The sequence below is a fragment of the Phalangium opilio genome, unplaced genomic scaffold (genome assembly GCF_054372755.1).
Source record: "Phalangium opilio isolate 3A_F unplaced genomic scaffold, DU_Popi_V2 ptg000032l_1, whole genome shotgun sequence".
Classification (NCBI taxonomy): Eukaryota; Metazoa; Arthropoda; class Arachnida; order Opiliones; family Phalangiidae; genus Phalangium; species Phalangium opilio.
Window position 1 is genome coordinate 5,138,269 of NW_028324159.1, and position 27,378 is coordinate 5,165,646.

A 27,378-nucleotide genomic window follows, 5' to 3' on the forward strand; every position below is an offset into this window, starting at 1 on the left:
CCCGACTTTTCGATGAAGTAATGTAGTGACTATTTTAATGCAACTAATTACAGGATTGGACTATGAGTTGACCATGTTTCACCAACTTACATGGTCCGTTGGTCTAGGGGTATGATATTCGCTTTGGGTGCGAGTGGTCCCGGGTTCAAATCACGGACGGACCCAACATATCGATAAAGTAACCTAGTGAATATTTTAATGCAACTGATTACAGGGTTGGTCTATGAGTTGACCATGTTTCAATTACATACATGGTCAGTTGGTCTTGGGGTATGATACTCGCTTAGGGTGCGAGTGTTCCCGAGTTCAAATCCCGGACGGACCCAACTTTTTGCAGAAATAATCTAGAGACTATTTAAATGCAACTGATTACAGGGTTGGACTATGAGTGACCATGTTTGAGTAACATACATGGTCCGTTGGTCTAGGGGTATGATACTCGCTTTGGGTGCGAGTGGTCCCGGGTTCAAATCCCGGACGGACCCAACTTTTCGATAAAGTAATCTAGTGACTATTTTAATGCAACTGATTACAGGGTTGGTCTATGAGTTGACCATGTTTCAGTTACGTACGTGGTCAGATGTTCTAGGGGTATGATACTCGCTTAGGGTGCGAGTGGTCCCGGGTTCAAATCCCGGACGGACCCGACTCTTTGCAGAAATAATCTAGTGACTATTTAAATGCAACTGATTACAGGGTTGGACTATGAGTTGACCATGTGTCAGTTACATACATGGTCCGTTGGTCTAAGGGTATGATACTCGCTTACGGTGCGAGTGGTCCCGGGTTCAAATCCCGGACGGACCCAACTTTTCGATAAAGTAATCTAGTGACTATTTTAATGCAACTGATTACAGGGTTGGTCTATGAGTTGACCATGTTTCAGTTACGTACGTGGTCAGATGTTCTAGGGGTATGATACTCGCTTAGGGTGCGAGTGGTCCCGGGTTCAAATCCCGGACGGACCCGACTCTTTGCAGAAATAATCTAGTGACTATTTAAATGCAACTGATTACAGGGTTGGACTATGAGTTGACCATGTGTCAGTTACATACATGGTCCGTTGGTCTAAGGGTATGATACTCGCTTACGGTGCGAGTGGTCCCGGGTTCAAATCCCGGACGGACACGACTTTTCGATGAAGTAATGTAGTGACTCTTTAAATACAACTGATTACTGGGTTGAACTATGAGTTGACCATGTTTCAGTTACATACACGGTCCGTTGGTCTAGGGGTATGATACTCGCATAGGGTGCGAGTGGTCCCGGGTTCAAATCCCGGACGGACCCGACTTTTCGATGAAGTAATGTAGTGACTATTTTAATGCAACTAATTACAGGATTGGACTATGAGTTGACCATGTTTCACCAACATACATGGTCCGTTGGTCTAGGGGTATGATACTCGCTTTGGGTGCGAGTGGTCCCGGGTTCAAATCACGGACGGACCCAACATTTCGATAAAGTAACCTAGTGACTATTTTAATGCAACTGATTACAGGGTTGGTCTATGAGTTGACCATGTTTCAGTTACATACATGGTCAGTTGGTCTAGGGGTATGATACTCGCTTAGGGTGCGAGTGGTCCTGTTACAATGATAATTGATACGCTTCATATTAGGCTCGACCTTTCACCTCACGGGCAATAACAACACAATAACAACACCTGCGCTTTTGTCAAGCGATTGAGCTCGTGGAAATGCGAGATCAACGACACCTAGGACAGCGAGGGCAAGAGAGAGGGGAAGGAAGCAGGGGACCTCGATGGGTCAAGAAGAGAAAGGATTAAAAAGGGAAAGGAGAGGGAGAAGCGCGCACGATGTGAGAGTGAAAGGTCGAGGTAGTTTTGAGAGGTTTAGTTTTTGGCGGGAAAATGGAAAATACGCGCGAATTGTTGTAAACGGAACGGAATAAACGTTATTTTACCTTTAACTTTAAAGAGTTGTCGTATTTTACTTAACACACGAAACCCACCCTAACATTTGGTGTCAGAAGTGGGATCACGACACAGGTGCTTTGCTACGCCTGGAACTGAATTAATTGTTAACTAACTAGTGCTAGCGGACGATTCCTTGGACTACGACACCGGCGTTTCGACAGACGTCTACGATACCGAACTCTTTGAAACTGTAAACAACGAAGATCTGGCCATTGGCGAAGACCACGCGTCCACAATGTCGTGCAACGGTAACCCTAGTCTTCAAATTGGATACTTTTCGGCCGATTTCGGGGAATCAGCCGCCGAATGGCTGGTTCAATATGTGAGGCTCGCCACCCAACTAAAATGGACGGCCGCCATAAAGCTCAGCGCTGCCGCGGGGTATATGCTCCCGAATAGTACGGCATATAACTGGCATCGCGTCTGGGGAGAAAAATGCGCAGACTTCGAGGAATGGAAAAAGAGTTTCCTGGAAGCGTTCCCCGATCGTTTTTCGGAAGAGGAATGGCTCGTACAGATGAGAGCCCGAGGACAGCAGCCGAGCGAAAGCGTTGAAGCCTACATTTTTGCCAAACTCGATCTGTGTAAAAGAAGCGGCCTCGACCCTGACGACCAGAAGACAATCCGACATGTCGTAATTGGACTCGCAAATCGTAACCACGCGGCGGTTATTAGTTCGTCTAAACCCAAGACGTCTGAAGAGATTTTGAAGCTTGCCAAGGAACTTGAGAAATCGGACAGTTTTCATAACGTAAATGTAACCACAATAGCTACGCCCTTCCCGTGCCCTCCGCGTGGCGCCCCTCCGGCCGCCTCCTTCGCGCCGCACATGGCGGCACCGTATAATTATTGTCAGGCGCCCACGTCTTTCCCCGTATATGGCTATCAGCCCTTCCCGATGATGGCCCCTATCGCCCATCCGCAGCCCTTCAGTGCCCCGAAAGCGGACCCACCAAGCAATCCGTCTGAAGATACGAGATACAAGCAGTTAACCGGAAAAATTGAAAATCTAGAAGCTATGATCGAAAATATGGCGTTGAACCAGGAGAAGGAAAGACGGGAAGATGAGTATCACCGGAGCTACTCGCAGTTCAGGAATTACCGGCAAGACCCCTTTCCCCGGAGCCGAGAATGCTATAATTGCGGCAGGCTAGGACACATCTCGCGCGACTGCCGGCAACCCAGAAATACCGACCCGAATAGTGCCGCGCGGAACACCGCTCCTAGTTCGGGAAACGAGAGGTCAGCTTCGTAGAGAGGGGTTCGGAGCTGTCGACCGCATACATGCCACACCCCTCAATAGATGCTAGGAACGAAGCCTCTGTCGTGCCTGTGTTGGACGTCTCGGTAAGAGACATTGGCCCGATTAAAACTCTTTTGGACACAGGCGCCCGGAAATCGGTCATCGATGAGTCTTACGTAGCGCGAAACAATTTACTCGGAAACGTGAAGCCATGGGACGGCGCCCCTGTCATCGGTTTTGACAAGCGACTCGCGATGCCGAAAGGAGTGATAGATATTATGGTTGAAGTAAGCGGTTTTGACGCGGTGCGCGTAGAGTGTTTTGTGGTTCCAAACGCGATCCTACCCCTCGTTCTGGGTGTGGACTGGTTCACGTCACAACGAGCTGGAATTATATTCGACGAAGGGCAGTTTCGTCTGATTTATCTGGATAATAATCATCAGATGCAATACCTCAACCCCGTCCCTCGTAGCGGACAGACCCGTTTAAATGCGGACGCCCTCTCAGGAGCTACAATCCTTCCGCAAGATCCCGAAATAACTGCGGGTCAAATCCCCACCTGTGCCTTGAACTTTGAAGCCATCCCCATTAATGAACTAGCCCTTGCTCAACAAAGCTTACCTAAACTAAAGGAGATGATGATGAAACTATACCGTCAAGAAGGAAACCAAGCCGAACCCCGAATAGCCGAGTACACAATGAAGAACGGAACCCTATATAGAGATAACCCTTTCGGAGAAGGCCGGGACAAGCTTCTGGTCGTACCCCCATCACTTCGAAAAACCATTCTCGACGTGGCCCATGACTCAGAAACCGGAGGGCACATGGGAATAGAGAAAACACTCTCTAAAGTTCGACAACGATATTGGTGGCCAAGACAAAGGAAAATGGTTAAAAGGTACGTCGAGTCATGTCAAACCTGTCAATTCCGTAAAGTACCCCCAGGCACGTCAGACGCGTCCCTACACCCGACAACACTCCCCACCAAACCCATCGAATTAGTCCCTGGAAGATAACCGGGTCTGCCAGGCGAAGGAAAAATAATTGGACCACTAGAAGTGCCGGTCAAAGTTGTGACCGTCTCGAAACGTACCGAAGACACCCGGAGTGAAGCGCGGACAACAACAGTCGAGAGTAAAGCCCATCAGAAACAGCGTAACGATGAGAAGAACGGCAAAACTGCTACGAAAGTACCGGGACCCGTGAAGCCATTCCAGGTTCGTAACCTTGACGACGATGGAGACGCGCTCGACGACAGTTGGGATGACGAAAGCGAAAGTGACCGCAGCAACGACGAAACAATTAGTTTCGACCCCCGCGATTTCGACACAACCCATCTCGATGACCATGCGGTCACTCCAAACTGGCCACAACGGCGGAAGATTCCGATAGTTCGCTATGGAAATCCCATTTGCTGGTCAGCCCAAACGCTGATGGTAACGATCTGCGTGGTAATGCTCTTTATGTTACTATAGTTATGTACTCAACTAAGGACTGGAAGACTATACAATTAATGTGTTAATAACTTAATATTTGTTTGTTTGTAATTATTTATTTGTAATTATTTGTTTGTATAATTAGTTTTGCTTTAATTGATAATCTTGCGAATGAGGGCATTCGTATTACAGGATGGCCGAGAAATGTTACAATGATAATTGATACGCTTCATATTAGGCTCGACCTTTCACCTCACTGGCAATAACAACACAATAACAACACCTGCGCTTTTGTCAAGCGATTGAGCTCGTGGAAATGCGAGATCAACGACACCTAAGACAGCGAGGGCAAGAGAGAGGGGAAGGAAGCAGGGGACCTCGATGGGTCAAGAAGAGAAAGGATTAAAAAGGGAAAGGAGAGGGAGAAGCGCGCACGATGTGAGAGTGAAAGGTCGAGGTAGTTTTGAGAGGTTTAGTTTTTGGCGGGAAAATGGAAAATACGCGCGAATTGTTGTAAACGGAACGGAATAAACGTTATTTTATCTTTAACTTTAAAGAGTTGTCGTATTTTACTTAACACACGAAACCCACCCTAACAGTCCCGAGTTCAAATCCCGGACGGACCCAACTTTTTGCAGAAATAATCTAGAGACTATTTATATGCAACTGATTACTGGGTTGAACTATGAGTTGACCATGTTTCAGTTACCTACATGGTCAGTTGTTCTAGGGGTATGATACTCGCTTAGGGTGCGAGTGGTCCCGGGTTCAAATCCCGGACGGACCCAACCGTTTGCAGAATTAGTCTAGTGACTATTTAAATGCAACTGATTACAGGGTTGGACTATGAGTTGACCATGTTTCAGTTGCATTCATAGTCCGTTGGTCAAGGGGTATGACACTCGCTTAGGGTGCGAGTGGTCCCGGGTTCAAATCCCGGACGGACCCAACTTTTTGCAGAAATAATCTAGAGACTATTTAAATGCAACTGATTACAGGGTTGGACTATGAGTTGACCATGTTTCAGTTACATACATGGTCAGTTGGTCTAGGGGTATGATACTCGCTTAGGGTGCGAGTGGTCCCGGGTTCAAATCCCGGACGGACCCAACTTTTCGATAAAGTAATCTAGTGACTATTTTAATGCAACCTATTACAGGGTTGGTCTATGAGTTGACCATGTTTCAGTTACATACATGGTCAGTTTTTCTAGGGGTATGATAGTCGCTTAGGGTGCGAGTGGTCCCGGGTTCAAATCCCGGACGGACCCGACTTTTTGCAGAAATAATCTAGTGACTATTTTAATGCAACTGATTACAGGGTTGGTCTATGAGTTGATTATGTTTCAGTTACATACATGGTGTGTTGTTCTAGGGGTATGATACTCGCTTAGGGTGCGAGTGGTCCCGGGTTCAATACCGGACGGACCAAAATTTTTGCAGAAATAATCTAGTGACTATATAAATGCAACTGATTACAGTGTTGGACTATGAGTTGACCATGTTTCAGTTACGAACATGGTCCGTTGGTCTAGGGGTATGATACTCGCTTACGGTGCGAGTGGTCCCGGGTTCAAATCCTGGACGGACCTGACTTTTCGATGAAGTAATGTAGTGACTCTTTCAATACAACTGATTACTGGGTTGAACTATGAGTTGACCATGTTTCAGTTACATACACGCTCCGTTGGTCTAGGGGTATGATACTCGCTTTGGGTGCGAGTGGTCCCGGGTTCAAATCCCGGACGGACCCGACTTTTTGCAGAAATAATCTAGTGACTCTGTAAATACAACTGATTACTGGGTTGAACTATGAGTTGACCATGTTTCAGTTACATACACGGTCCGTTGGTCTAGGGGTATGATACTCACATAGGGTGCGATTTGTCCCGGGTTCAAATTCCGGACGGATCCGACATTTCGATGAAGTAATGTAGTGACTATTTTAATGCAACTAATTACAGGATTGGACTATGAGTTGACCATGTTTCAGCTACATTCATGGTCCGTTGGTCTAGGGGTATGATACTCGCTTAGGGTGCGAGTGGTCCCGGGTTCAAATCCCGGACGAACCCAACTTTTTGCAGAAATAATCTAGTGACTATTTAAATGCAACTGATTACAGGGTTGGACTTTGAGTTGACCATGTTTCAGTTACATTCATGGTCAGTTGGGCTAGGGGTATGATACTCGCTTTGGAGGCGAGTGGTCCCGGGTTCAAATCCCGGACGGACCCAACTTTTCGATAAAGTAACCTAGTGACTATTTTAATGCAACTGATTACAGGGTTGGTCTATGAGTTGACCATGTTTCAGTTACATACATGGTCCGTTGGTCTAGGGGTATGATACTCGCCTTGGGGAGATCGTTGTTTGCTTTCGCGGGGTGCGGTTGTTTCTTTTCGCTCTCCGTGTTTGTTGCTTTTTACGGTTTCCTTTTTCGGCGGTCCTTTCTCCGCCTTGTTAGTCGGTTTTTTGCGGCTGATTTTGTTAGCTGTTTTGATTTTACGGACTTCGGTTTTCGCCCGCGAAGCCTCGGTCTCGAGGGTTTCCTTCGGGGAGTCCTCCATCATGGAGGCGCTTCGACGAAGCGTCTTCGTTGTTTGTATGGTGCAAACCACTGCTGTTGTTGTTGCTGCCGTTAAAAAATCATTTGGTCTTGATGCCATTTCGTCTGTGGTTCCTGGTACTGGAGGTTACTTTATTACGTTTTTGTCGGAGGAAGATGCTGAAGAGTGTGTCAAAGCTGGGGTGGAAATCATGGATGTCCTGTGTCCTGCTGAATCAGTCGTCTCGAGATCGGTAATTATTAAAATACATGGGTTGCCTGAATTCGTGTCCGATGATGCCGTGGTTGAGAAATTGGTCTCCCTTGGTTGCAAAATCAAGGGGGAGGTCGTTTGGCGTAAATATGATGGATTGTATCTTGGTGAGCGTTGCGTACGCGTGGTTTTGCCCGAGGGGGTTTCATCACTTCCGTACGGCTTGAAAATCGCGGATGTTCTCGGGCGCGAAACCTTTTATCGCGTTCGCCATGAGGCGCAAAATCGGGTTTGTAACGGGTGTCTCGCTGAAGGTCACATTTACAAAAGTTGTCCGCGTAATGTTTGTCGTCGGTGTGAGACACACGGTCATCTTGCCCGTGACTGCCCAGAGAAGTTGGGTCAAGTAGCTATCGGTTCTGAACGCGATGTCGTGCGCCAGTCCGAAGTCTCTCCTGTCCGCAATGGGGACGGCTTGCCCCCTGCTCCCATGTCCGATGGAGTTGCTGATGCGGAGATTCCTAACGTCACCGTTGCCGTTTCTGGCCATCATGGCCAGAATCTCAGTACTAGCTCGTCGACGGTGACCCCGATGCGGAAGTTAACCCTTTTGAGTCAGTAGGGGGAGGCAATCGGGGAACTAAACATTCTCTTGGTTCCACCTCTGACTTGTCGCAGAAACGTCCCCAGTTCCTGAGGAAACAGAATCCGAATCTGGCCAACGCTCGTGGGTTTACTCCGAATAAACCGCCGGACCCTTCACAGACAATGTAGGGTGCATGGTTGTCAAAATAGCTACTTTAAATGTTCATGGTTTACGCGACGTTGGTAAGATGGCTTTATTAGTCAAATTCATTAAGGACATGGACATTGTTTTTTTACAAGAAACGCATTGGAATGCGTCGCATGTCGCTGCCTTTAAATTATTATTTTTTGGTCCATTGTTTTTTTCTCATGATCTAGTGAGTGGCTTTCGGGGGGTCGCTATCTAGTTTACTAAAAAATTGAATATACGGGTCTTGAATGTTTCTCAAATAATTTCTGGTCGGGCTTTATTAGTCACTACCGAGTTTTTTGATGTAAGAACGTTTTTTTTAATTTTTACGCCCCCAACGCCGAGGGTGATCAGGTTCTGTTTTTTGGTGATATCAGAAATTCTTTCCCGGACGGTAGAGTCGTGTTTGCGGGGGATCTAAATGATATTTGTAGTCGCCACCTGGATCGTTCGCCCTCGGGGGTGGGGTCCTCTGGTTTTCGGCCTACTAACGTTCAAGTTTTTAAGGATAGCCTAAGTTTGATTGACACTTACCGACTTAAACATGCTAACAATTGTGAATTTACGCGCTCGGGTTTTGTATTTGGTAAATTTATTCGTTCTCGCATTGACTACATTTTTGTTCGTAATTTTGACTCCCATAATGTCCGTCATTCCCTTATCCGACCTTGTCCTATTTCCGATCATGCCATGGTCATCACTCACATGGATTTCGAGGGCGTCATTCGCGGTCCGGGGACTTGGTCTTTTAATGACTCCTTACTTGACGAAGCCGTTTTCGCGACGGCCGTACAGCGCGTCATCGCTCGCAGTCGGTCTACGCCGGAATGTCGCGATGACATTTTCGTTTGGTATGAAAATTTAAAGACTCGACTACGTGACTATGCTATTTTTTATGGTAAATCGCGGGCGAGAGATCAGCGGCAGACACGCGCGACGTTGGCCTCTCGGTTCGCGTCTCTCTCGGACCAGTTAATACAGACTCCCGCGGATCATCTCGAGAAGGAATTGTTTGACGTTCAGACTGCTTTACGGGACTATGACTTACGTGAGTTGCAGGGTGCGGTCGTCCGTTCAAATTTGGCGTGGCAGGATTTGGGGGAACAACCTTCCGGGTACTTTCTTAGTTTGGAACGGCACCGCCAATCCAGGCGGAGCCTGAAGCATCTTCAGTTGGATGACGGTACCACCCTCGACGATAGCCTACGAGTGCGGGGCGAAGTCTTCCGCTATTTTAGTGATCTCTACCGACGGGCTCCGTGCGATGATTCCGTTACGGATCACTTTACGTCCTTCGTCAAGGACCGGTTAACACCTGACGACAGGGATCTGTGTGACGGTCCTGTTACGTGGCCCGACCTTACCGCCGCCTTACGCGCGATGGCCGTTGGTCGTAGTCCTAGCACGGATGGGCTTACCGTCCGGTTTTGGCGGTTCGTCTTACCACTGATTAAGGACGAATTCTTGCGCCTTTTGATGGAAATCCATACCACGGGTCGGCTACCCCGGTCCATGACGCAGGGTATGGTGGTTTTATTGCCGAAGTAGGGGGACCCGTCGCTTCTTCGTAATTGGAGGCCGATTACGCTATTAAATACGGATCGAAAGCTCATTGCAAAGGTGTTTGCCTCTCGACTCTCGTTGATCGCGCCGTCCGTCATTTCCCCTTGTCAAACGGGCGCTATTCGTGGGCGTGACGTGTCCACGACGACTCGGTACGTGAGCGATGAGATGTCTTACTTACATCTGAAAAACCAGCCCGGTATACTATTGAAGATGGACCTGACAAAAGCGTTCGATTGTGTGGACTGGACTTTTCTGCTTCGCACACTTGCCTCGTTTGGTTTTGGCCCCGTGTTTCTGAAATGGATGGAGATTTTTCTCACCAGTAGCAGTACCACTATCAAAGTTAATGGCTTTCTCACCGACTTCTTCAGACTGGGTCGATCCGTTCGTCAAGGCTGCCCGCTGAGCCCGTTGCTGTACGCTTTTTCCACGGAACCCCTTTGCTTAGCTCTCGATCAGTGCCCCAGTATTGACCGCATCCGGATTAAAAATACTGCTAGCCCAGTGTTGTTTCAACACGTTGACGATAACACTTTGCTACTGGCATCTACGGCCGCCATATCGCACGTCGTTCGGCGTTATGAGGAGTATGGCCTGGCTTCCGGTGCAAAAATAAACCTTGACAAGAGTTCAGGCCAATGGATCGGCTCCTGGGCTACTAACGCTGCGACCATCATTTCCGGAGTGACGGTGTCATCTTACCCCCGTAAGTTTCTAGGAGTTCATTTAACCCACGATGTGACCTTGTCGAATTCCCTGAATTGGGATGATAAACTCCCCGGGTTTATATCGATCCTTCGTGCCTGGAAACGCCGCCAGTTGACCGTTATAGGCAAGATACTTATCCTCAACTGTCTTGTCGCTTCAAAACTTTGGCATTTGGCGAGGGATCTTCCTTGCCCTGCGTCCTTCCTATCCGAATTGAAGAAACTATTTGTGGAGTTTATTTGGGGCTCAACTTACCACGCTATTGACTACGTTACTCTTACCCGTCCCAGGTCCGAGGGGGCTTTGGCCTGGTGGATGTTGCTCTCAAATATCAAGCCTTCCGCCTGCATGAGGCATATGGTCTTCTATTGGACGAGTTGCCCCCTTACGATCGGGCCATTCATATCTTACTGCTCAAGGAATATGGAGGTGGGCTTATTCCTTGGTACCACGCCTTTCGCTTACCATTTCGACAAAAGTGCCTCGCTACCACGCCGCCTCGTTATGGCGAAATATTACGCAGTTGGTGGTCGTTTTTGCAAAACCGGACCTTGAACGTCGCACCGGTCACCAAACCTCTTGAAGAACCCCTCTTCTTTAATTCTCGCATACCGCTGCCTCCTACTTTTGGCCTCGAGCGTGTAGTACTGGCTCGCGCTGGGTTCCGCACCCTTCGCGATATCCACTATGGTGTCATACCGGGCTTCTTACCACCTGCCGCTAATTCGGAGCAATGTTTTCTGACTGATCCCTACACGGAGGTTCCGACGCCTCGGTTGCACCGCTTATATGACGCGATAAAGACCAGTTTGCCTCCCGAGTGGGTACGCCTCTTCCTACGTCCGGCGCCACCTCTGGACCCGCGATGCGTTAAGGTAAGGTTCATCTCGGGTGATGGCACGACGCGTCCGCTGTCGGTTGAATCCGTTGGTTCATTGTACCGCGCACTACTGCCACCAACCTTCGAATCTTCGGGCGAGCAAAGGTGGAATCTTTTTATACACGATCCGCGGCCACGGGTTAAATTCAAGGACCTCACGAACAGCCATCTGGGTCCGGTGCTATCGACTTTTAACTTGAAGATCCTCCACCAAGGCTTACCGGTAAAATCGCGGATTGTTCACGCGGGGCTTGTTCCAGACGCTACGTGCGTCTTTTGCCACGGCGCGAATGAGACTGTAGACCATTTGTTCCTTACCTGTCCAAAGTCCCGATCCCTTTGGGAGTCAATTTTCAATGCATTTTGTGTGTATACTTTTGATCCTGAGTTTACATTCGATTGTACCAGATATAACTTAGTCATTTATCATTGTTACGCGTCTACGAACGATAAACCTCTCTCATTTTGGCAGGCTGCCTTGTTGTTAATTAGTATTGTTAAATATGTATTATGGAAATATCGTTGTCAATTAGTTGTCAAAGCGGGCCTAGGTATCGTACTGCCATTTCGTGTTCCAGTTTTGCTTGCCAGAGTACGTTCCTTTGCCCACAAATATATTGCATTATTATTGCATCGTAACAAGTTTTCTACCTTAGCTACTACCGTAACAAGGTTGCAGATGTTGTTTTAGTCTTGTAGAGTTAACTCTAGGAATTAATGCTGTAACTTAATCCTTCTTTAATTCAATTTAACCGTTATAACCACTTACATATTACATTGTAATGTTTTCGATGCTTTTAATAAAACAAAAAAAAAAAATACTCGCCTTGGGTGCGAGTGGTCTCGAGTTCAAATCCCGGACGGACCCAACTTTTCGATAAAGTAATCTGGTGACTATTTTAATGCAACTGATTACAGGGTTGGTCTATGAGTTGACCATGTTTCAATTACATACATGGTCAGTTGTTCTAGGGGTATGATACTCGCTTAGGGTGCGAGTGGTCCCGGGTTCAATCCCGGACGAACCCTACGTTTTGCAGAAATAATCTAGTGACTATTTAAATGCAACTAATTACAGGATTGGACTATGAGTTGACCATGTTTCACCTACATACATGGTCCGTTGGTCTAGGGGTATGATACTCACTTCGGGTGCGAGTGCTTCCGGGTTCAAATCCCGGACGGACCCAACTTTTCGATAAAGTAATCTAGTGACTATTTTAATGCAACTGATTACAGGGTTGGACTATGAGTTGACCAGGTTTCAGTTACATACATGGTACGCTGGTCTAGGGGTATGATACTCGCTTACGGTGCGAGTGGTCCCGGGTTCAAATCCCGGACGGACCCGACTTTTCGATGAAGTAATGTAGTGACTCTTTAAATACAACTGATTACTGGGTTGAACTATGAGTTGACCATGTTTCAGTTACATACACGGTCCGTTGGTCTGGGGGTATGATACTCGCTTTGAAAGCAAGCGGTCCCGGGTTCAAGCCTCGGACGGACCCAACTTTTTGCAGAAATATTTTAGTGACTATTTAAATACAACTGATTACTGGGTTGGACTATGAGTTGACCATGTTTCATTTGCATACATGGTCCGCTGGTCTAGGGGTGTGATACTCTCTTTAAGTGCGAGTGGTCCTGGGTTCAAATCCCGGACGGACCCAACTTTTCGATAAAGTAATGTAGTGACTCATTAAATACAACTGATTACTGGGTTGAACTATGAGTTGACCATGTTTCAGTTACATACACGGTCCGTTGGTCTAGGGGTATGATACTCACATAGGGTGCGAGTGGTCCCGGGTTCAAATCCCGGACGGACTCAACTTTTTGCAGAAAATAATCTAGTGACTATTTAAATGCAACTGATTACAGGGTTGGACTATGAGTTGACCATGTTTAGTTACATACATGGTCAGTTGGTCTAGGGGAATGATACTCGCTTAGGGTGCGAGTGGTCCCGGGTTCAAATCCCGGACCGACCCAACTTTTCGATAAAGCAATCTAGTGACTATTTTAATGCAACTGATTACAGGGTTGGTCTATGAGTTGACTATGTTTCAGTTACATACATGGTCAGTTGGTCTAGGGGTATGATACTCGCTTAGGGTGCGAGTGGTCCCGGGTTCAAATCCCGGACGGACCCTACTTTTTGCAGAAATAATCTAGTGACTATTTAAATGCAACTGATTACAGGGTTGGACTATGAGTTGACCTTGTTTCAGTTACATAAATAGTCCGTTGGTCTAGGGGTATGATACTCGCTTTGGGTGCGAGTGGTCCCGGGTTCAAATCCCGGACGGACGCAACTTTTCGATTAAATAATCTAGTGACTATTTTATTGCAATTGATTACAGGGTTGGTCTATGAGTTGATTATGCTTCAGTTACATACATGGTCAGTTGTTCTAGGGGTATGATACTCGCTTAGGTTGCGAGTGGTCCCGGGTTCAATCCCGGACGGACCCAACTTTTTGCAGAAATAATCTAGTGACTATATAAATGCAACTGATTACAGTGTTGGACTATAAGTTGACCAGGTTTCAATTACATACATGGTCCGTTGGTCTAGGGGTATGATACTCACTTACGGTGCGAGTGGTGCCTGGTTCAAATCCCGGACGGACCCAATTTTTTGAAGCAATAATCTAGTAACTATTTAAATGCAACTGATTACAGGGTTAGACTATGAGAAGACCATGTTTCAGTTACATACATGGTCCGTTGGTCTAGGGGTGTGATACTCGCTTAGGGTGCGAGTGGTCCCGGGTTCAAATCCCGGACGAGCCCAACTTTTTGCAGAAATATTTTAGTGACTATTTAAATACAACTGATTACTGGGTTGGACTATGAGTTGACCATGTTTCAGTTGCATACATGGTCCGCTGGTCTAGGGGTATGATTCTCGCTTAGGGTGCGAGTGGTCCCGGGTTCAAATCCCGGAAGGACCCAACTTTTTGCAGAAGTAATCTAGTGACTATTTAAATGCAACTGATTACAGGGTTGGACTATGAGTTGACCATGTTTCAGTTACATACATGGTCCGTTGGTCTAGGGGTATGATACTCGCTTTGGGTGCGAGTGGTCCTGGTTTCAAATCCCGGACGGACCCAACTTTTTGCAGCAATAATCTAGTGACTATTTAAATGCAACTGATTACTGGGTTGGACTATGAGTTGACCATGTTTCAGTTACATACATGGTCCGTTGGTCTAGGGGTATGATACTCGCTTTGGGTGCGAGTGGTCCCAGCTGTCCCAGTGGATTTGCCTTTTTGGTAAGCGAATCGTGAAGAAGAGTTACCGAGACTACCTTGTCTCTAATGTACCTGTCCACCAGCTTCTCCAAATTTTGAGGAAGAAGGAGGTCAGGCACTTGGGTCTGAATGCCTTTGCCTCGAGATAGGAGACCTTCCCGGGCTTGGTAATAAAGATGAACCTAGAGCGCTTCCAGTCACGAGGTATGTGACCGAGAGCAATGCAAAGTCTATAGATCTTGCATAACGGAGAGGCGATGTGGTTTAAGCCCACCTGCAAAAGCAGAGGGAAGACCCCATCGGGTCCCGGGGACTTGTAGGGGCTAAAAACAATATTAGCTTAGGAGTTGTAACAACCTGCCTGGCTACAAGCCAGTCCTCTCTGCTCGCCCTGTGCAGAACAGGTTAGAGATTGTCAGGTCTTGTTGGATTCATTACAGTGGAGTCAGGAAAGTGGACATCCAGCATATGCGTGAGAGTCTCAGCCCCTGACTTTGTGTGCACACCCTCTTGCACTTAACAGTATTAAGTCAATGTGTGTTATCATGCGCTAGGATATTCATGACCCTAGCCGTAGCCGGGACACTGGAGACCTGCTCACAGAAGGTCCGCCAGGAGCCCTTCTTAGCAGCTCTATTGGCCCTGTTGTAGGTATTAAGGGACTGCCTATAGCCAGTCCAGTCACCTATAGGCTTGGCGTGCATTTCCGAAGCCGGCTGAGATCCGCGTTCCACCAAGGGACAAGCTTCTAGCGGCTTACGGTCTTAAGTGGACAGTTTCGGTGAAACAACTCAATGATAGAGCACTGCAAGACACAAGCCGCTCTATCAAGATCCTTAGCTGATATTAGCTTAGGAGTGTGACCCTCTCCGTAGCGTAGGATTAGGTCTTACATATAGCCGGCCCAATTGGTCCGCTTTGGATTTCGTATCTCCTTCGCCACCGGGACAGAAGTAGTCGCGACAGTAAAGCAAATATGCCTATGATCGGACAGAGCCTGCTCATTAGATACATGCCAATTAGACACAGAAGACACAAGGTTTTCCGTGGCTAACGTAAGGTCAATGACCTCCCGTCTGTTAGAAGTAACAAAATTATGTTCATTGTTTTGATTAAGAAAATGGAGTTTAGAACCATCTAGATATTCCAAAAGATGATCACCTCTCCTGTTGCAGTCAGAACTGTCCCACGTGATGTGATGAGCATTAGCGTCGCAGCCAATGAAAAGTTAATCCCCTCTCTTCTCACATTGATTGACCAAACTGATCACCTCCAATGTCGGGAGAGAGTCCGCATCGTAAGCAGCTGTGAACGTCATCTCGGCCCGCCTAGAGCCCAGTACCAACTTCACGGCCGCCGTATCCTGAGACGCGTATAACGGTAGAGAGATACAGCAGAGATCTTTCCGGACCAGAATACACGCCCGAGGTCTAACAGTAGTACGGTCATAGAAGAGCCGCCCCGCTGTGTCGAGACCGAGGATTTTGCCATGGCAAATCCACGGTTCTTGTATGAGGGCCACATCAAGACCCTCTATAGCAAACCTCCTACAGACTATTGCGGAAGCCGCCTTACTATGGTGCAGATTGGTTTGAATGGCACGTAGCGTCCCCATGATCATTAAGAGAGGGGTTCAGAAGGGACCTGACTACACCTCATCAGTCCTGAGAGGGCCAGTAGCACCTCCCTCCATGACAGGCGAGCTCCCAGTCCCAAGATCCTCCCCCCGTCAGGATCACTAGAACGCTCATCGTCTGGACCCCGAAGGGTAGCATCCGATTCTTCCAGTAGGGTGGACTCATTCATGGAAGATAAATCTTCCGAATGAGCCCCTCCCTCTCCCTCTGTACCTAATGCGAGTTCTACAGCAAGATCTCCCAGCTCGCTGGTCCCGTCCACTGCCGAAGACTCAGCTGCAGCCGTTGACGTGGTTTCCGTGGGCTGCAGGAGCTTGAAAGTACCCTTATCCACTCCAGTGAAGCCCACAAAACAAGCGTTCTTAATGGCATCCAAAGAGGAACCACCAATGGACTGTACCCAGTACCGTACGCACGATCCACGTACGTCCGGATGCATCTCCAAAGTTTAGTGGCAAAGCCACTGTTGAGGAACTTCAGGCGTCAGAACAGCACCGCCGATTCCTTTTGTAATCTGGTCCCTGGTTCGGAACATCACCTTAAACGGCTTAGGGAGTTCGCTAGCTCTCCTTACTGAGAGCACGGCATCCCCCACCACCAGTAGGATATGTTTTCCTTCCACCATTGCCCAGTAAACGCAACTTCACAGGAGTACGTTAGGGCCCCGACCATCAGGCTGAAATTCCCAAGGCGCGGTAGATGGCTCCCCGAAGGTATCCCATCAAGCGCCCCTAGAATCACCTTCTGGATTGGGCCCACATCTTCCTTCGTGATGACCGCAGTCGGATATCCATTTTTGCCAATGGCCATTAGCGAAGATACTTGTAAATAACAATTTCTCGCGTTATTATTTTAAGCCCATTGTTTCGACGTCAACCCAAGAGGTACATTGAATCGAATTAGTATCGAGCATAACGTGGAAGCGTTATTCTCAAGACCTAAAGCGCGAGTTCAGTCAATCCCCAAAAAATGTTACTGTACATCAAAACTCCAGGTTTAGCTTGACGAAGGAGCGATTTATAAGTGCATTAAAAAAACCCGCCCAAAAATGGCCAGTGTCTTCGCCAAGCTGAAACTGGGGTTCCGGTGGAAAGTCACATATTCAGGGACCCACTGGATGCGTGGTTTGCTTTAATTAGTTCAATATATGAAGCGCTTTTATTTGGAGGAAGAATAGACTTCCCCCGCGGGGTTTGCTAGTAGCCCTAATCCCCGCTTTTATGTTGCCGATTCAAGGCAAAATTGCAGCAAGTTACTCTGTCTTTGATTTCTGGCTTAGATAGCCATACTCTCGCAGAGTTAACAAATGAGCAACCCGTTGAAGTGATATTCTAGACCTCCTCGCCCTCAAAATATAGCCCGCAATCGAAAACACCCTGAACAAGCTGGAATGGACAGATATCTCTTTGCCAATTTGGCTAAAGTTTGAAATCTGCCTTCCTTGATTCTCCAATCTAAGACCATTAACAACCCCCGGGACTCGCAACGCAAGCTTTCTACTTTTCGTGGCTTTCTGTTACGCGCGATCCTGGCGACCCTTGCGGTATATTGAGGAAACTTTTAGGGTCCACCGAATTTCCGGTTTACAGGTTCCTCTTGGCTATTTTAAAATGGCGGATTACGACGATGCATGAAGATGAGACTGAAAATGTTAACGTGTGCATATTTTTTAACTACCGCATATTGCAGATATGAAGCTAATTTAGCGATATATTATTTTCCTATTTTACCATAATTGCACATTAAACCGTTGCGACCTCGGCCTCTGAATTTAGAAGAAGACGATCTTATTTCTTCTTATTTTAAGCGATATCCGGAACCGGAAGTTCTGTACACCCTATAAGTTTCTATTCGTTGTCGCGAAAACAGCCGTAACTCCTAGAGGCGTAAATTTCAGTGCGTGGATCTTATTGCGTTGCGAGTCCCAGGGGTTGTTAATGGTCTTAACTCCAACACTCCAAAGGTGAAAAATTGACAGTATTCATCATCAAATTTTCATGCAAATTATCATTAAGTTCGCCATGGATATCAGTAGCTGTTGAGCTAGTCTCTGGTGGGTCTAAGCCAGGAAACATTTCGATCAGGCTAACTTCCTCTTCCTGTGGCATAAGCTGATCTTGAAGAAGTTTCATTTGCTTCTTCAACGAGCCAACCCCTTACAAAATCTTTCTTTGGGTTTCTTAGGAAATATCTATGGGTCTTTAACGTGCTCTTGGGAACATCGCTTTTGGGAATTTTTCCCCAATGATCCCGTTTGCAAATTCTTAAGAGCTCTTTATATTATTGTCTTGAGGATTCACTACCGTGTAAATCCTCTAGAAATCCCAAAGAATAAATGGTATAGATTTTTCAACAGAATTATTTCTCTACGCTTCTTTAGGAATCCTTAATAATTTAGAACTTGAATTTTTCTTCAGAAATAATTCTGTAAAAACTCTTTCGGAATCCTAAAGAATTTACTATAATAGTTTTCTTCGGAAATAATTCTGTAAAAACTCTTTCGGAATCCTAAAGAATTTACTATGATAGTTTTCTTCAGAAATAATTCTGTAAAAACTCTTTCGGAATCCTAAAGAATTTACTATAATAGTTTTCTTCAGAAATAATTCTGTAAAAACTCTTTCGGAATCCTGAAGAATTTACTATAATAGTTTTCTTCAGAAATAATTCTGTAAAAACTCTTTCGGAATCCTAAAGAATTTACTATAATAGTTTTCTTCGGAAATAGTTCTGTAAAAGCTCTTTTGGAATCCTAAAGAATTTACTATAATAGTTTTCTTCAAAAATAATTCTGTAAAAATTCTTTCGGAATCCTAAAGAATTTACTATAATAGTTTTATTAAGAAATAATTCTGTACAAACTCTTTCGGAATCCTATAGAATTTACTATAATACTTTTCTTCAGAAATTATTCTCTATAACTCTATAGAATTCTTAAACAATTTATGATTTACATTTTCTATAGATATCATTCGGTGTTAATCTTTAGGAATGCTAAGTAATTTTCAGTGGAGATATATCTTCACACCTAACATTGCAAAACTCTTGTACTAGCATACAGAGTTTTAAACCTTTAGTATGAAAACCTCATTGCGTCTCTTAAGCGACAAGAAAAAATACGAAATATCAATAAATATATTTTATTTTTTTAAGTATTAATTATTCCTAAAACATTTAAAACTATCAAAGAGGCCAGCTAGCATAATTCAACCAAAATAGCTGCATTCCATATATTAAATTGGCAAATTAAGAACTAATTATAAACCTCTAATTACCTTCAATAATTGGATTAACTGCTAACAATTTTACACTATTATGACTAGCAATGTAAATGCACTTTCGCATCTTTAAATTATGAAGTGAAAGTAAGGAAATGTTTCGGGTTTCTTTAACTTCACAAAAACCACCGAGAATGGTCCTTCTCCTCGTAAAGTCAACAGCTTATCGTAAAACTTTAAGTTTTTGGACTATTAGGAAATTTGAGCCGTTGACGTTGGATATTATTAAGCGAATTTTGTAAAAACTATCTATTCCATTTTCATCAACACAAAAATGAGAATCGTCTGCTTTTTTGCTCCGAGATTTTGAAACAAAACTAACCCCTTTTATAGAAACCTTTCTCCCTTTCAAAATAGTTCTAAAGAATCCTTCAGAATATGTGTTGAGAAAATTTTAAAGATTAGCTAATGAATAATTCTTGGGAATCCTTTATATATTTGGCACTTTTTTCCAAATTTTTTCTTTGGTATACTTAAGAAAAACTACTTGGGAGTTCTTTAGGGATTTTTCTGAAGACCTCTTAAGCTAAATATTCTAAAGTGTTTCCCAAAAAAAGTCAGAAAATATTATCTTCGATTCCCATGAATATTCTTTGGAAATCATAAATGTTTTCTTAAAGATATTCTAAAGAGTTCCCAGAGCCCTTCTTGAGAAGTTATATTGCTTTTCCCTTGGATTCCCAAGATTTATCCGTCTGTGTTCTAAAGATATGCCTAAGTAATTCCCTCCGATCTCTTTAAAATATTCCCAAGATAATTCCATCAAATTTCTAAAACATATTCCCAAGATAATTCCATCAAATTTCTAAAACATATTCGCAAGAGTTCCCTCTCATTTCTAAAAAATATTCTCAAGAGCTCCATCCACTTCCTAAATAAAATCCTCAAGAGTTTCTAAATAATACTCCCAATATTATTCCCTCCCATTTCTTGAAAATATTCCCAAGAGATTTCCCTCCAATTTCTCGAAAATATTCCCAAGAGATTTCCCTTCAATTTCTTTAAAATATTCCCTGGATAATTCCTTTAACTTATTAATTATATCCCAAAAACAATTAATAATAATTGTATGATATTATGGGATCCACCTTTGAAAATTCACTTGACTTTTCTTAGTCGAGGGCCTAATCACTCTCGGGTTCTCTGTACACGAACTGCTTATTACGCGAAATCATTTTAGCACTGTTAAGGTTAAGGGTTTAAAAGATTACGCCTATACTGATTACGCAGAGTGGTTGGACCCTCAATCTTAGAATTATCTTCAGTTTTGTTTTCCTGCGAAAAATAATTACCTCCAGTCTTATTATTTAATTTTCCTTTATTTCAACGAATTTAAAATGTGTTATATGTTAAATGCCATTATTTTCGGAGTTGGTTACGTTCAAATCGCCAGTTGGTACAATTTGAGATGTGTTTTTTTCCTTTTTGTTTCGTACTTCCTTGAATTTGTCTTGTAGTGAGCGCTTGATAAGATTTCGGGCGCAGTTGTATTTCTCACATGTAAATGCTCTACACATGTTTGATTTAAAATTAATACAATACAATATAGTGTGATTTAAGTTAGCGTGCTTAACTTACTTATAATCGAGTTTATTTTTGCTGGGTCTAACTGCTTCCGTGCCGGAATATGCTTAAACGCGTTAGATTGTTTTCCACTTATTGAACACTCAGCTAGATCCTTAGCTGAAAACAATCCAAGAAGAAGTGACCTAGCAAATTGGAATGGACTACCCCCAGCTGCATGTTCCGCATTTATTAACAAGCACCGTTTAATCTGCACTTCATTTCCGAGATCAACCTAAAATTATTAAGACAGGGTAAAATGCAAATCATCCAAAACTTAAATTACTAATCAATTTAAATTACAACATCAATATAATAATTTAAATTATAAAGTCAATTTGATAATCAAGATGACTAAATTAATTTTATAATTTAAATTACAAAATCAATTTGATAATCAAAATGACTAAATTAATTTTATAATTTAAATTACAAAGTCAATTTGATAATCAAAATGACTAAATTACTTTTATAATTTAAATTACAAAGTCAATTTGATAATCAAAATGACTAAATTAATTTTATGATTTAAATTACAAAGTCAATTTGATAATCAAAATGACTAAATTAAGTTTATAATTTAAACTATAAAGTTAATTTGATAATCAAAATGACTAAATTAATTTTATAGTTTAAATTACAAAATCAATTTGATAATCAAAATGACTAAACTAATTTTATAATTTAAATTACAAAATCAATTTGATAATCAAAATGACTAAATTACATTTATAATTTAAATTACAAAGTCAATTTGATAATCAAAATGACTAAATTAATTTTATAATTTAAATTACAAAGTCAATTTCATAATCAAAATTACTAAACTAATTTTATAATTCAAATTACAAAACTTGACAACTTTATAATTTAAATTATAACATAATTTTATAAGGTTATTAGTAAAGTCTAATTTCCAAGTAAACAGAAAAGTTATGTTTTACCATATCCATTTCTGGTTGGGCACTGGAAGCAAATCCATTATCGTTAATAACTTTTTCAAGTTTTTTATGAGACTTCTTTAATCGCTTGATCCATTGATCTACTTCTGTTTTATAAGAAAAATGTTTTTAAGTAAAATTTTTATTTACAAACTAAAACTATCACAATAACCACTAATTACAGACCTATTGGTTTAATGGAACATATCTCTATACTTAATATTTTAATAATTTTAAACTATAAACCTTTAAAATAGCCAACTCTGCATACCTGCTAATTTCCTCAGGTTATCGTTTTCCTCAGACAAACGTTTCATTTTTTCTTTTAGTTTTTCATTTTTGGCGATTAGCACTTCTTCTCGGTTATTTTTACCTTCATCCACATTAGACAAGATGCTCTGATTTTGCTATAAGGATATTGTTTATAACTATAATTTTTAAGTCAATATGTATAACATTAAGCTTAACTATAAGCTTCAGTGCACTGTTGTCATGCAGGTTCTCTGTGAGTCAAGTAGGTCTAGTATTGAGTGAAACTGCACTGCTATAGCCCTAATCTCTGCCATAATTTGACTCAGAAATGGCCTGGCAACACTGGGAGAACGGTATAAACCTCCTTTAGTGGAAACTATGTAGTACAGGTACCTGAATCGTAGCTTCACTTCTGTCTCTGCGCTTTTTTTGCGATTCTATTGACTTCTCTCTTAAGCCTTTTTTCATTTCATCGGATGTACCTAAAAATGGTACAAATTTTCGTTCCTATAGACCAATTCGGAAATTACATACAGAAAAAACAACACTTAGGGGCGAGGCCGCCATCGGGGTAAACTGCTCCATGCCACGAAGCACCGCTAGATGGGGTCCCGAGCTCGCACTGCTTTTAGCGGTGCTTCTTGGAATGACGAGTTTACCCCTCGAGTGTTGGCTTATCCTATGGAATTTCCAAATTGGTCTATAGGTAAATTTCACATGAAGAGCATTTCATACAATTTACACAAGGAGGCAAAGCTACATTGCGTACAAGACTCCCAGCTATTTTGTACTCCAGGTAACCGTGCCTCGCCTCCTTGTGTGTATGGTACTATTAGTACAATAATTAAACATAAGTTTGCCAATTAAGCTAGATCCGACAACAACTGAATTTCACGTCATCTGCTTATACTCATAAGAGCGGAAGGCGCCCCCTAGCAGGAACGCGAGGATTGTGTCCCTCCACGAGTTCCGTTTCCGTTAAGGTTAAAACCGTGTTTAGTATGTTGGCTGGCAGCGTTGCCAATCAAAAATTTCGAGGTTTGGTGAAAGCCACTATAGCATTATCATGTCGACGGTTTAGCCTCTTAACTAGTAATAACTAGTGAAAATAGGTTCTTGACATCCATTGAGCTTTTTGGCAAACTTATGTTTAATTATTGTACTTATGATGGTACGAATCCTCCAAGTGTAGACTATATATTATTTTAGAGCAAGCCCCACGAATTTTAAAGTTTAATGCATTTAATTTAAATTGTTCGAAAGATGTGATCGAAAAAATTAGAAATATATTACTTGGGAAATTTCTTAAACTTATCAAACAAATTAATATTGGTTTCTATTTTAGAACTATTAGAAACTTTAACTCACCAATACTGACTATTTTTCCTGGTGATGATTCCTTGCCTTCTTCCTAATAGACATCAACTTCCATATCAATAAATTCCGTATAAACGGTAGCCACTGCAATTCGAGTGGCTACGTCCACATCCTTTAATTGCCTGACCGAGTAATGGTCCCAGCAATTCTCTTGTGTAATCCACTTAACGAGCACATGTAGCCCACCGACAGCTGGTTTAGGCATTTTTAACTTTCTCTTACTTTACCGCACGAAAATTAAACCTAAAAATATATTTCACGATTTGCCCTAACCCTAATTCACGCTTAGCACTGCCGCTTGCCCGCTTGAACTTTTTCTATATGGCTCCCTTAATTCTTGGAAAATTTTACCTTAGGAATGAAGGAATCTGTGGGACGGTTTATTCTTTTCATTCCGTGTTTTTGGAGAAAAAGGGGGCAGGGCCGGGACTTCCACTTTCTTTACAAAGGGCTAGGGGATAAAATGGACAGTCAAAGATCTTAACCGATTTGCCCTGGGGTTAGAAGTTGCTTGTACTTGAGTTCATTGCTCCATTTTCAAGGGGAAGGACATTTCAATATAATTCATTCATTCATTCAAATAATTTTCTAAAACCCGACACTTGGCGACTGTCCCAGCCCTCGGAACACCTTGACTTCGGACTTTTTCTTAGGCACTGGCGCTTTTGATTTTATAATGTCAGATAGAGAGTTCGGTTCCACAAACCTTATCTCTTCACCAATTCACCTGTCACACAGATGTTTCTAATGCATTCTAGTGTAGTATATGTAGAAGTATTATGTTGACACCAACCAATCCACTCGGTAAAGTTCCAAAATAATCTACTCCTGTCTTTTCATTTCAAAAACGTTTTTATTAGTAGTCGAGTTCAATATTTTTAAATCAGGGATTTTCTAATTATGTGAAAGAGAAATTATAAGGCATATATCTGGTCCGAAAACGCCTCGATTCCCAAAAGAACCATTGCGCGACGTAGGAAAAAAATTAAAGAAAATACTAGAAATATCAATGACAGAAGCACTAATTGTGTCAGGACTTCATCCGAATCTTCTGGGTGTGAATTGGAAGAAACTATAACAAATATTTCTGAATATGAAAATTTACCATCATCGGACGAAGAAAAAAGGTTTTAAAACTCTTTCTTATCAATTTATATCATAAGTAAGCTTATTTGGAATAAAATATTTCAAGTAACCTTATTTACTTAACGCTCAAGCAATTAGAAATCTTAACATTTAGCATGCATAATTTTTATTTAGAACCCCCGAGACTACACCTCATTGCTGTGCTTCCGAATCATCATCGTGTTCTTCTTCTGATGAAGAAGCGGTTAACTATGAGGAAACTCAATATTATGAGGAGAAATTTACAGATGATTTGGTATGTTTTATTGCAATCCCCCATAGAATTGAAATAGAATAATGACGTGCTGCATGATTACAAACTACCCGGTCTATTTTTAACTAATATTAGAGCTGCGGCTAGCAGCCCTCAGATAGAGACCAATAGATCAATCCATTTTTCCCATAGGGGATCGAAGCGCGCATATAAGGGCGTGATCGAGCCCCAACGTTAGGTGTTTGCCTTCGCTCCAAGAATCACCGCTAGAAGCAATGCTAGTTGGCTAGCCTCCATCGTGTAGTGAGCTACGCCTCCATCTAGCGGTGATTCTTAGCGCGAGGCCAAACAGCTAAGGTGGAAGACTCGCCCCTGTGCGCTGGTGTTTCTGTAAGCAATTAATGGATTGGTTTATTCTCTTAAAATATGTTACAGGACAAACCATTATTCGAAAACTCTAACCTAACTGCCAAGGAGAGCTTACTCCTTGTTATGAGTCACGTGCTAAGATTTCACACTTCAAATGAAGCAACTGAGAGCCTTTTAGAGTTACTCTTTTGGCATTTGCCTAAGAACAATTTTTTTCCAATCACGAAATATCAGTTTTTCAAACATTTTACTGGTGCGCGAGGTTTAGTGACTCAACATTTTTACTGTCAAAGTGAAGAGTGTTGTAACTACCTTGGATAACTGGCTGACGGGGAAAGCGATCTCAGCTGCACAATTTGCAACTGTGTTTGGCAAAAAGATGATATGATTAAAAGGGGAAACTACTTCCTGGTATTTAATTTCGAAGAGCAAATAAAAAGCTTGTTGGAACTACTGAGCCCAGAACTGACCATTAAAAATTGGTCATTTGATGTGTCAGATATATCCGAATCGAGATGTTACAAAAACAAACAAGTTGGGAAAACCAAAATATTACTTCTCCTTGTCGAGAAGATTATATAAACTTAAGTATCCAATGAAAACGTCGACCTTTTTGCCCTTATCCTTTCCCGCGCTTTCCGCTTCCGCATTTCATCCTTACTCTCAACATTATCTTCCTCCATTTTACATACAAAAATCAAATACTCACAAAAAGAAGCATCAAAAACCTGCTGGCTCTTTACAACCACTGAATTTGACTTAATATCCAACTTCAAAACACAAATATTTACTGGTAGATAAATTGACAACCTACAAGCAAAGAAAAATTCTCAAGAATGGCTCCCGCAAATTTAAATGGTCTATTTTCAACTAGGTGGGCGTATCCGATTAGATTTAAAATATGTATATTTTTGAAATTTTTGGTCTGACTGTTATCTATACCTAGATGGTCTTCAGTCAAGCAAACAAGGAGCATAAACACAATAGTGGAAGCTTCAGTCTTATTTAAAACATGTAAATCAATTATCATATCTGCAAATAACTTACACATGTCTTTTTTACCAATGCCTAACCGTTTGGATTTTTCTAAAGCAATGTCAGCACCAAAAAATATTTTTTGACACAAAATTAATGTTTTATATTCTTATTATGAATAAAACGAGAGGATAAAATAGGTCTGTCCTCCCGTAATTTTTTAAGCTTTTATCATGATTACTCTATACAACAGTAACAAGGAGTATAAACCCATTAGTGGAAGCAGTATTTTTTTTCCCGAAACAATCTCGCTTATGTTTATCCTCTCTAGACTTCGCTAAAAACGTACTACTCCTACGTAAAATATTAATAGACAGGCAAGGATTCATACCATTAAAGAAGGAGGGCAATATTATCCATATTTTCATTTCATATGCAGAGAAAAGAAATTATGTTTCTGAGAGGAGCTTCCCATTTTTGTTGTTGTTTTGAAAAATATATCGCAATGCACGGGCCTTGATAGATATAAGAGGCAATGAATGAACTATATCACAATGCACGGGCCTTGATAGATATAGGAGGCAATCTATGAAATATATCACAATGCACGGGCCTTGATAGATATAGGAGGCAATGATAATCTCTCTCTTTGCACGAGAGGTTTATCTTTTAATATTTAAATCAATATAATTATTTTTAATTATTTTAATCTTCAATAATTATCATTAATAATAGTTAAATCGTTCAAAATAAAGCTATACCTATTATCTTCTCAAACTTTGCTAATATTGACGTTTAAATTGAAGCGTATCCCTCTTACCCGATTCTTTTAAAATTTTGGTATATATATAAAAATCGTTTCCCTTATAATAGTAAGGAAAAAGCGCAATTGCGAAAACCTTTGGTGGCCGATCCCACCTTAGGGAGGCTAGACGTTTCTCGTAACCCTAGCTGATCGCCGCGTATATCCTAAAACCGAACGATGATAATGGAGCAGTAGCCAATGATACAGATTTGTGTCTATGTGTTATAGACGGAAGACCAGTGGATGGTGGTGGTAGAAGCGAATGATACAG

At 42.6% G+C, this 27,378-nt stretch overlaps 10 non-coding genes across 10 annotated transcripts; all 10 read left to right on the forward strand.

Moving 5' to 3' along the window:
- Nucleotides 1-413: 413 nt before the first annotated feature.
- Nucleotides 414-485, forward strand: TRNAP-UGG (transfer RNA proline (anticodon UGG)). The gene has a single exon. It is a non-coding gene; the product is annotated as a tRNA-Pro (tRNA).
- Nucleotides 486-735: 250 nt separating this feature from the next.
- TRNAR-ACG (transfer RNA arginine (anticodon ACG)) lies at nt 736-807 on the forward strand. The gene has a single exon. It is a non-coding gene; the product is annotated as a tRNA-Arg (tRNA).
- A 250-nt stretch (nt 808-1,057) lies between these two features.
- Nucleotides 1,058-1,130, forward strand: TRNAR-ACG (transfer RNA arginine (anticodon ACG)). Its single transcript has one exon. It is a non-coding gene; the product is annotated as a tRNA-Arg (tRNA).
- An 88-nt stretch (nt 1,131-1,218) lies between these two features.
- On the forward strand, nt 1,219-1,290 carry TRNAP-AGG (transfer RNA proline (anticodon AGG)). The gene has a single exon. It is a non-coding gene; the product is annotated as a tRNA-Pro (tRNA).
- A 4,204-nt stretch (nt 1,291-5,494) lies between these two features.
- Nucleotides 5,495-5,566, forward strand: TRNAP-AGG (transfer RNA proline (anticodon AGG)). The gene has a single exon. It is a non-coding gene; the product is annotated as a tRNA-Pro (tRNA).
- Nucleotides 5,567-5,655: 89 nt separating this feature from the next.
- On the forward strand, nt 5,656-5,727 carry TRNAP-AGG (transfer RNA proline (anticodon AGG)). The gene has a single exon. It is a non-coding gene; the product is annotated as a tRNA-Pro (tRNA).
- Nucleotides 5,728-6,137: 410 nt separating this feature from the next.
- On the forward strand, nt 6,138-6,209 carry TRNAR-ACG (transfer RNA arginine (anticodon ACG)). Its single transcript has one exon. It is a non-coding gene; the product is annotated as a tRNA-Arg (tRNA).
- Nucleotides 6,210-6,620: 411 nt separating this feature from the next.
- TRNAP-AGG (transfer RNA proline (anticodon AGG)) lies at nt 6,621-6,692 on the forward strand. The gene has a single exon. It is a non-coding gene; the product is annotated as a tRNA-Pro (tRNA).
- A 6,537-nt stretch (nt 6,693-13,229) lies between these two features.
- Nucleotides 13,230-13,301, forward strand: TRNAP-AGG (transfer RNA proline (anticodon AGG)). The gene has a single exon. It is a non-coding gene; the product is annotated as a tRNA-Pro (tRNA).
- Nucleotides 13,302-13,390: 89 nt separating this feature from the next.
- Nucleotides 13,391-13,462, forward strand: TRNAP-AGG (transfer RNA proline (anticodon AGG)). The gene has a single exon. It is a non-coding gene; the product is annotated as a tRNA-Pro (tRNA).
- The last annotated feature ends 13,916 nt before the right edge of the window (nt 13,463-27,378 follow it).